This window comes from Pyrus communis, chromosome 10, assembly GCF_963583255.1.
Source record: "Pyrus communis chromosome 10, drPyrComm1.1, whole genome shotgun sequence".
Lineage (NCBI taxonomy): Eukaryota > Viridiplantae > Streptophyta > Magnoliopsida > Rosales > Rosaceae > Pyrus > Pyrus communis.
The window spans coordinates 16319530-16329649 of NC_084812.1; positions in this window are offsets into that span (position 1 = coordinate 16319530).

Below are 10120 nucleotides of genomic sequence, written 5' to 3' on the forward strand. Positions count from 1 at the left end.
GGGTTTAGCCTCTCATGTTCACAGAAAGAGAAATACAATTGAATTTAAACATAAAGCACAAAGGATTGATTACACCTAGAACGCCCAACGAATCCACTTGAATTTCGGCGCGTCCAAGCTCCTCTTTCCTCTTCTCCTTGCTGCGGCAGAGATGTTGTGTGGGTTTATTTGGGTGATTTTTCTGACTTTGGGATGGATTTAGGGAAGTGTGGTGGTGCGGCAAGGTGGTAGGAAGGTGTATGGAGGTGTGGAAGATGGCTGGAGTGGAGGGGATGGCTGCGAATTGTGTAGAGAATGGGTGCGGCTTAGGGAGGAAAATGGGAGAGAGTGGCTGGAGTTTGCGGCTGTGATGGAGAAAAGGTGAATGGGAGTTTGCGGCTCAAGGAGGAATAAGTAAATGGCCTTTTTTTTGCGGCTGATCTGGAATGGTTTATTAGGGTACGGTTTTAAGAATGAAAATGGGCTGAAAAGTGATGGCATGCACGGCTAAAAAAATGGAAATATGTGAATGTTGAAGTCAATGAAAAATAGTGCGGCTGCATGGGGAATAGAAAATGATATCGTGGCTGATTAAAATTGGAATGAATGGGATATATGGTGCTGCGGCAATGAATGATTTTTTTATGTTTATTAGGGTGAATAATTAGAGTGGTGGGTGATGGTGGCGGCTTGGGTTTAGGGTTAGGGCTTTTGTACATAAAATTGGACCAAAGTGCCCCCCCTTGCACGGCAAGGGAAGGGAATTAGGGTTAAGGCACGGCAAGGTTGTGTAATTGGGCTCGGGCCTTGGTTTTGTGTCCTAAAATGCATACAAGGCCGTCAAAGTGGCTAGAAAATACGGACGTTTAAGTTTAGGAAAGGTTACCAAAACGGGAAACTTAGGGTTAACTTTCCTATATCAAATAGGAAACCTTGTTTGAGTAGGATTCCTCGTTTTGGTAAGAATTCATCGTTGGAGTAGGAATTCGTCGTTTCTTCAAGTCTTCAACTCATTCATTCCTCTTTCGCTCCAAAAGACTCCAATTTGCATCTTCTTGCACACTTTGGCCTTATAATCTGAAAATACACAAAAGTAGCCTTAAACACTAAAATAGCTAAGTAAACACAACATAAATGCACGAGAACAAGCTAATTAAGTCGCATGAATATGCTCCTATCATAGTGCAGGCATGTGAGTGCAGCAGTAAAAGAAAACTAATAAAATGAAAACTGAACAAAGAAATAGATGAGAATGAAACCTTCTTTTCACAAACCAAGTTTTGTTTTGTAAATCTGTAATTGCAATTGAATAAACTGCAACAGCAATAGAGTACCAATAAGAATACATGCGAAGCTAAAGTCCAATACAGGTGCCCTTATCTCAAGGTGATATGCATACAATATGGTTAAAAAAGGTTGAAAATGGCGAGATCGTAGAACAAACCTAACTTTTAATAAGATGTATATTAAGACACTCGATGCTAGATATCTTTAGTTATACACCTGTAACGTAAATTCTGATATTTATGAAAATAAAACTTCACCTTGACCACATTAAGGCAGTGTAGATATCTCTATATATAACCACACCAAAAAGTAAGCATATGCAAGGATTAGTTCATAAGACAAAAAAAACTTGAAACTTTAGTCCAACCTAATACCAAAAACTCTAGTCCAACCTGATACCAAAATCTATTGAAACTAGACCTAAATTACAAATTTAACTTTGCTTCCGCCCTTACAGCAGCAATTTCATGATGATTATCATCATTTTGGTACTGAAAATGGCATAAAATGTGAAAACCCCAAATTCTAATATCAATTTGACCCTAAAAATCAAAACCTAAATTTGTTTAAGTGCAAAGGTCTATTATTGAAAATTTCTCAAACCCAAAACACCTAAATCAAATAAAGCCCAGTAATATCACGATCTGCAAAACAAATCAAATAAATAATGTCGGATTCGAAGTTTACCAGACAAGAAGAGCAGATGAAGGCGAGCAGGATGCAGATGAGGGTGAGTAGGATGCAAAGATAAGGATGAAGAGGACGACAATGACGAAATAGGGCAAGGAGGGAGCAGGGTGAGGATCGAAAGATGTGCGACGACACTATCTTGCATGATGAACGAGGTTCTCTCTCGCATGAGCGCATAAGGTCTTATAAGTCATGGGGTATTTGGGGTGTTTCGCTAAGAACTCCTAGCGAGGGGTTTAATCCTAGCGAGTCAGATCTAATCCCATGAAACCTAATCCTTGTGCATACCAAACATCAGACTACACTAGCAATTAGTCTAGTATAGTCCAGTCCCACCTAAGAAGGTCAAACAAACACCCCCTTAGAGTTGTAATCATATTAGGGTAAGGAATTAACCTTCCTTACTACTATAAATAAAGGCACATTGGGATGGAATAGAACACACCTCACAATTACACATGTCTCTCTTTTTCTCTACTATTACCGCTAAACCTCATGCTCGATTTTAAGGGTTCACCACTCTACTTTTCCCATAAAGTCAGGAAGACTGGATAATGCATGAGAGTTTATATCAACGGTTTTGGATAAGTATTACATATCTTTTGGGTTTATAATTAGACATCGAATTCCCATGTTCAACCTAAATAGCCTCACGAGTGATCATAAAGCGCAATTTCAATGATCGTCCGAACCTTGGTGAACGCACCAAGCTTTCAGTTTCTGCCTAGGGCTATGCAATCTTGTACGCAGTTATGTTGGTCTGCCTTGAGGCCCATTGCCACCCAACCACTTCAACATTTTAGTTGGTTACTGGGTACGAACCTGATTCCATGTGCCAAGTTGCACCACCACGACATACCAATATGGGTCCTCAAAGAAGGTTGTGAATCTTTGTCGATCATGATTCTCCTTCACACTAGCTCTTTAAAGCCCTTGCATGAGATTTCTTTACCAGTCATTTGCGGATTATCACTTCTATAAGACAATTTTCCCGCCATTAGGGGGAGAGAAGAATGATAGGAGCATATTCATGCGACTTAAATGGCTTGTTCTCGTGCATTTACGTTATGTTTCACAACAGAATATAATTAAATATGGATGATGGAATAGTGATTGGGGGGGGAATTGTGATTGTAAATATGAATGTGATAAAAATATGGATGATGGAATAGCCAAGGGGTTCTTCTCCACACATGTTACACTTGCAAACAAAATTGATTCTCAGTTGGTTTTTCGATAAGTTGTGAAACTCAATGCTCCAAGTTAATTAGATCCGCTTAGATTAACTTTCAGATTTCCCTAAATTCGTTGGATTGAATGGAATACGCATTACAACCAAATTATTCTTAATCAAAGTCCCTAACTATGGAATACGCATGATAGAGACATTCAACAAAGATCATTAAGTTCAACGGAAATCATAAACATCGACGAGGCATTCGTTACTATGGAATACGCATGAAACTTATGCCAAGAATTCGTTTAACGCACTTATATTCTAGCGTCATATTTATGCATGAAAATTAAGCTTGCAATCTCAATGAACATACATAAATAAGTTATCAATCAAACAGTTAAACGAATTGAATCCACAACTTATGAAATTCCAACCAAACGTAATCAATTCAAAATGCAAATATAAACATAGTTTCGAATCACCCCCTAGCTAAAGGGGGGTTTAGTTCCTCATAACTTTGAAATCAAAGAAACACCTAAACATTCCAACAACTCAAACGTGAATTGTATGAACGTTTAGGCACTCTTCTCTTCCCTTCTCATACGTACAAAACAAAGAGAATTAAATTTAAACTTTGAAATCAAAGAAACACCTAAACATTCCAACAACTCAAACTTGAATTGTATGAACGTTTAGGCACTCTTTTCTTCCTCGTTGTTGTAGCACAAGGTCTAAGGTGAGCTTTGGGGTTTATGTGAAGTGTTTTGGAGGGATGGGAAGTGGTTGGATAGTGGCTGCAATGAAGGAGAAAAACTGCACAGAAAATGGAAGGGGAATTGCGGCAATGGATGTGTATTTGTGTTGTGTGAAGTGTTGTGAATGGAAATATGAGATATGAATTGAATGAATGAATGCAAGGGTATTTATAGGAGTAGTGGAGGGAACATATGGTTGTTTGTTTAAGATGCAAGTGGCTAATTAATGATGGAAAAGTATGTGATTTAAAGGATGCAAAGTGAATGAATCATGAATCATTGTGGATGAAAGGTGGAAGTGCATGTGTTGATGACTAGGTTAGTGGGTGGAAATCTGAAAATGGCATATAGGAATGGGAGCTCACGGTTTGAATGTGTAAAGTGTGTGTGAATGCATGTGAAGATGCAATAAATAATGCATGTAGGGTTAGGAAATAATGAAGAAATGCATGTGAGATGTTTGGAAAGGAAATGGGAACCCACGGCAATGAAGTTGTTTTGTGTTGTGAATTATGATGAATGCATGTGAGTTAAAGAGGGAGAATGTGGTGAAATGATGAAGTAGGAAGGTGGAAATGCATGTGAGATGTTTGGAAAGGAATAAAGAATGAATGGTGGAAATGTGAGTGAATGATGTGCATGTGTGAGAATGCATGTGGAATTAAGAGGAGTATGGAAGTGAAATAAATGAATGATATGTTAAGTGATAAGTGAATGATATGTGGTGAGTGATAAGTGAATGGTTTGATAAGTGATAAATGAATTAGTTTAAAGGGCTAGGGTTTAAGTACATAGAATGGGCCTAAAATAGGTTGGTTTGTATGGCATAATGTGTTTGATTGGGCTAGAGCCATTGTTTTGTGTCTTCAAGTGCATACAAGGCCTTCAAATTCGTCCATCCTCTTGGCTCCATGGATAAGCTATCCAATCCATGCCCAAAAATGCTCCAAATGGCCTCAAAATGCACTTTCTTGCTCCCTAGGCCCTTAGAACCTGAAAACACACAAAAGAAGCATAAAGGACTAAAATAACGAGAGAAACATAACGTAAATGCACGAGAACAAGCCATTTAAGTCGCATGAATATGCTCCTATCAAATACCCCCACACTTAGCTTTTGCTAGTCCTCGAGCAAAACAGAATAAAAACAAATAAACAAAACGACACTAAACACGTAAAACACAACCTAAACCTTCCAACAACCGTCTTAGGGATTTCCAATGCACATGACAAGTTAAAAATCATCATTCTCACAGATTTTAGTCATCTTCACATTTAAGTACATTCTTAATCATATTCACCATATACTAGTTCACAATTAAGCATTTAAAACCATGTTTTGAATGTAGTAACATGCCTTAGAGAATTTGCTCAATTCCTTTCAAGATATGCACTCAATTTTTACTCAGATTTTCTAACTACACACCCTAATCTAGTCATATGTGAGAAGATTGATGTAAACATGAAAACGACACTCACATATATGTATCACAAAGAACGCAAATTCTGGAGTTAATAATCAAGTTTAGATATGATCTCATGAATGGAATGCTACTACTTAGACGCGAGAACCAGTGACACCATAAGCTCATACCAAGTTCAAACTCCACAAATTGAAATACACAACACTCAAGATAGAAGTCAAGGGTTGTAACGGGGCTTGGGGTATGTGGATAAAGAAGGGATATGGAAAACAAAGGTTCTTAAAGAAATAGTGAGCAAAGCATTTTAATCAACTTAGAATTCACTTTTGAATGAAAACTCAACTTTTGAACAAAAAGGGAGAATTTAGACAATTTACGCCCAGAATTGGTGTTTTGGAACCTTTCTTCAATCACTTATTCTTTTCTCTCTTTTTTTCCTTTTTTTTTTTTTTTTTTTTTTTTTTTTTTTTTTTTTTTTTTTTTTCTTTTGAATCTCAAAACAAAAACACTTAAACATTCTCTCCCCCACACTTATTTTCTTTCATAATGTAACTCAAAAGGAATTCAATTAAGTCATGCTCACTATCTTTTAAGAACAAGGGTAAGGACGGTCATATTCTAGGTTAGGTGAAGATAAAGTGGGTAAACAAAGAACATGGGTTAACATGGCTCAACGGGGGTAAAACTTACAACAATACGAAATATGGGAAGCGAGGCTATTTGGCTATGGTGGCAACTACACAACTTCATCTTGATATATGTTATGCAAATCAATAACATGCTTTGAATGAAATGGGCATGAGTTCTAGCATTTGGAACTATATGATGAAACGCCTTCTAAGTAGTAACCAAGCAAAGAATAATGAGATCATGCAACGATTTTAGAAAACAAGAAATCACAGATTATACTCTCCAAAGAACGTTATAGGCTCAAGTCTCTCAGGGTTGTAGCATTTGTTTGAGTTCCTTCCTTCAGGCATGTTACAAAAACTAAATTTTTTTTTTTTTTTTTTTTTTTTTTTTTTTTTTTGATTGCATGTGAAGTTATACATTATAACCATAACCAAGCATATACCAAGAGTAAATCAAACTTTTCTCTATGTTAATAACTCTTTTTAACAGTCATGCAATTACAAACCAAATCCTTATCATTGTGTTGGAAGGTATCCTAAGACACAAACACACACACAAAAACAACTTTAAAACAACTCTTTTTGGGTTTTTCAAAACAATTTTTCAAATTTTTATGGGATTTTCGAATTTTTAAGACAAAACATACTAAAACAGTTTTAAAACAGTGAGAAACAACATGTGAAGTGATAGGTGATAAAATCCAACGAATTTGCATCAAATATACTTAGTTACCCCCCCACACTTAAATCAAACATTGTCCTCAATGTTTTAAGCATAGATTCACACAAAGCATAAGTAAATACATAAAAAAACACTTAAACATACTAAACATGGCATAATGTAATTAACAAAGAGAAGAGTTTAGAGACGCAAATCTGGTTATAGAGTGTAAATTCCATCTTCTCCTTGGTAATTGCATTGAGGCTTTTAATCTTTGTGATTCCACAGGCTTACTCTTGAACTGGTTTCTGCCCATCGTTGATTTTCCTTTGTGCTACTTCTTGAACTGGGCAGCAGGATGGTTCTTTTGGTCTCCCCCGAAGGTCTGAGCTTACCCCTTTGGTCTGTTTCTTTGTTCAATCTTTCCAATTCGTATTGAAAAGGGTTGGAGGATAACTCAGCCTATGTTTGTCTCCACATGCTTCAATGTATCATTTTCACTTGCCTTACTCGCTCCCCTTTGCAGAAGTGGTCCCTTCTCCGGAAGTGTATCAACCGTTGAAGATGACTACTCGAGAGCAACGCTAGGTAAGCAATCAGGAATAGATTCCAGGCAGTTGGCTCCAGATCGGAAGACTGACTCCAAGTGCCGGCTGATTGCTTCGTTTACTTTGCCATGCGAGTAAGAACAAGGACAAAGAAAAAGACAGGGAAAGAGCATGATATGAGATACTTTTGCTTTTGACCTTGATGATATGAGATACCTTTGCTTTTGAAGAAGCGGTGAATGAATCAGCACATGTTTCAATCCGCCGTTTCCTCCTGGGTCATATGTACTCCAGGCATCTGGTATCATCTTTGGGGAAGAAGAAAGAATTGAGTATTTCGAAAGGCTTTGCTGGGAGTGCGCCCTCAGAGGTGAGGGAGAGTTGGGCATTTTCTTCAGGTTTGCCCTGCCATCAAAGACGAAGGTCGACATATATAGAGATAATATCAAGTGGTGGTATTTTTTTACCTTTGTCGACAAACGTTTTGATCCCGCAAATCCAGCTTTTTGAAATAATGGCGCCTCTTCGATCTCTGAACACGCCTCTTCGATTTCTGAACACACCTCTTCGATTTCTGAGCAGGCGCCCCTTCGCTTTCTGAACGACACGTGGTAGTGCAGATGCGGCTCCTTTTGACAAAGCTGCACGCGTCTTCAGAAAAGCAGAGAAAGCGTCGCCGAACTTTGCGCTTGCCGGCTAAAGATGTGTAGTTGCGGTGATGGCCTCCACGTGTTGTCTGAAAAGAAGAAATCTTTTGACAAAGTTGAACGCGCCTTCTGAAAAGCCGAGAAAGCGTCGCCGAACTTACGCCGAAAATTCCGGCTTTTTGAATTGGTGGACGCGTCGCCTTGGCTTTTTTATTGAGCTATCGATCACCACAACAAACACACTCTGAAGAAAATCGACTCCGGCCCTTTGAAATTTAACTCCATCCCTTCTCTTTGAACACTTTTGAAAAATGGCAAACTCATCGAACCTTAGCTTGGAATTGAGCCTTAGCAGTGATACGGGCGCGCCGCGTCAAGGTAACGTATGGCGCCCTTCTTTCTTTTCTTCTAACGGTCCTCTCACAGGTGAAGACTCCGTGATGCAGGACGCCACAACAGCTACAATAGTAGCTAGGAACCTCCTCACTCCGAAAGATAGTAGGCTGCTGTCAGGACGGTCCGATGAGCTGGCAGTTCAAGAGTCCCTCGCACTTAGTGTTCAGTGTGCGAGTTCTGTGTCCAACATGGGCCAACGCCTGCTTGCCCGCTCCCGTCAGGTGGAATCATTGATGGCAGAGGTGGAAAGTCTCAAGCAGGAGATCCAGCAGCTGAAGTATGAGAATAGAAGTTTGCACGTGCTTGCAAACAACTATTCGACGGGCATGAAGAGGAAGCTTGATGAGCTGCAAGAGTCTGAAGGTCGGATTCACAGTGACCGTCAAAGGTTCTCGTCTTTCCTCCAGAGGCACCTTTTTCCTGGCTCATCCAGCGCTTGGCCAAGTATTGAGGCCTGGAATGCTCTATCTTCGATGCCTTCTGCTCCTATGCCTTCTGTTCCTACGCCTTCCGCTCCGATGCCTACTGTTCCTACGCCTTCCGCTCCGATGCCTTCTGTTCCTACGCCTTCCGCTTCAAGAGTAAAGCCACGTAGTGGGGCCTCAAGCAAACACCCTTTGTGAAGCACCATCTTCCTTTGTTTAGCAGTGCCTATCAATAAATCAAAGATTTTCTCAATGTTACAATCATAGACTCACACAATTAATAAACAAACAAACAATAACAACTAAACAACCTAACAAGGCAGACACCAAAATGACTCAAATGACTCTAAAAACACATATTTTTGGGTTTTTCAAAAAATTTTTTTTTTTTTTTTTTTTTTTAAATTTTTATCAAATTTTCGGAGTTTTATACCAAGACACTATAAAACACACTAAAACACTCTAAAAACGCTTAAAACAGCAAGAAACAACATTCTAAGTGAAAGGTGAATAAATCCCACGAAATTCATGCAAATACAAATTGTTTACCCCCCCCCACACTTAAATCAAACTTTGTCCTCAATGTTTTAAGCAGAAAGTCACAACAGAGCAAGCAAATAAACAAATACGAGAAAGAAAGCAAAGTAAAGGCAGTAAAGAAAAAGAAAGGAATAAAAATAAGTCTCTTAAAGGGGTTTCCAAGTTCTTCTCTATTCGGATGCATGGGTTGCCTCCCACGAAGCGCTTTCTTTTACGTCTTGCAGCCGGACGGTACCTCCGTTTAAGCTTGACTAGGTTCCACGGCATGGAGGGGTACCTCCTCCACGACATGCTCCTCAAACATCTCGTAATAGGGCTTCAATCGATGCCCATTCACTTTGAATTCTTGCTGCGTCTTTGAACTTTTGATTTGCACTGCACCATGAGGGAAAACATTAGTAACAACAAACGGGCCAATCCATTTAGAACGCAACTTACCAGGAAACAAACGTAGGCGAGAGTTGAAAAGTAACACTTTCTGCCCAACTGTGAAGGTCTTGGTTCGAATCATTTTATCATGGAATGCTTTGGTCTTGGCTTTGTACATCCGGGCATTCTCATAGGCTTCATTCCGAATCTCCTCAAGTTCATTCAATTGGAGCTTCCTATGAACTCCCGCTGCATCTATGTCCATGTTGAAAATCTTCACGGCCCAATGTGCCTTGTGCTCTAACTCTACGGGCAAATGACATGGCTTACCATAGACGAGCCGAAAAGGTGACATCCCAATGGGTGTTTTGTATGCCGTACGATATGCCCACAGTGCATCATCTAAACGTAAGCTCCAATCCCTCCTTGTTGGTCCAACGGTCTTCTCCAAAATTTGTTTGATTTCTCGGTTAGACACCTCGGCTTGGCCATTTGTTTGAGGATGGTAAGGTGTGGAGACCTTATGGTTGACATGGTACTTTCTTAGCAACGCCTCAATGGTCCGATTGCAAAAGTGAGACCCTCCATCAC